Source organism: Rhinopithecus bieti, unplaced genomic scaffold (genome assembly GCF_001698545.2).
Source record: "Rhinopithecus bieti isolate Rb0 unplaced genomic scaffold, ASM169854v2 scaffold_33064, whole genome shotgun sequence".
Classification (NCBI taxonomy): Eukaryota; Metazoa; Chordata; class Mammalia; order Primates; family Cercopithecidae; genus Rhinopithecus; species Rhinopithecus bieti.
This window is the reverse complement of record NW_016813957.1, coordinates 6495-7584: the sequence shown is the minus strand read 5'-3', so window position 1 is coordinate 7584 and position 1090 is coordinate 6495.

Sequence of the window (1090 nt, the reverse complement as noted above, 5' to 3'; positions counted from 1 at the left end):
TGAAGCTTGCAGTGAGGCGAGATCGTGCCACTGCACTCCAGGCTGGGCGACAGAGTGAGACTGTCTCAAGAAAAAAAAAAAAAGAAAGTTGACATTGTGTGTACTTTAAAGAAAAGCCATCAATGCATATGGCTCTTTATTTACATCCTTCCTTAAAGTTACATAATATTTTACATGAGATTTTACATAAGGATATAGTGTATTTTGATACGTTTTAAAAGATACTCAGGTGTTTTGTTGTTATTCAAATGGGATATTTTAAAATAATAACCTTATTGAGTTAGAATTCAGCTAACATAAAATTTACCTTTTTTTTTCTTTTATTACTGTTTCTTTTTTTTTAAAATTATACTTTCAGTTCTAGGGTACGTGTGCACAACGTGCAAGTTTGTTACATGTGTATACATGTGCCATGTTGGTGTGCTGCACCCATTAACTCGTCATTTACATTAGGTATATCTCCTAATGCAATCCTTCCCCAGTACCCCCTCTCCACAATAGGACCCGGTGTGTGATGTTCCTCTTCCTGGGTCCAAGTGATCTCATTGTTCAATTCCCACCTATGACTGAGAACATGCGGTATTTGGTTTTCTGTTCTTGTGATAGTTTGCTGAGAATGATGGATTCCAGCTGCATCCATGTCCCTACAAAGGACACAAACTCACCCTTTTTTATGGTTGCATAGTATTCCATGGTGTATATGTGCCATATTTTCTTAATCCAGTCTGTCACTGATGGACATTTGGGTTGATTCCAAGACTTTGCTATTGTGAATAGTGCTGCAATAAACATACGTGTTCATGTGTCTTTATAGCAGCATGACTTATAATCCTTTAGGTATATCCCCAGTAATGGGGTGGCTGGGTTAAATGGTATTTCTAGCTCTAGATCCTTGAGGAATTGCCACACTGTTTTCCACAATGGTTGAACTAGTTTACAGTCCCATCAACAGTGTGAAAGTGTTGCTATTTCTCCACATCCTCTCCAGCATCTGTTGTTTCCTGATATTTTAATGATTGCCATTCTAACTGGTGTGAGATGGTATCTCATTGTGGTTTTGATTTGCATTTCTCTGATGGCTAGTGATGAT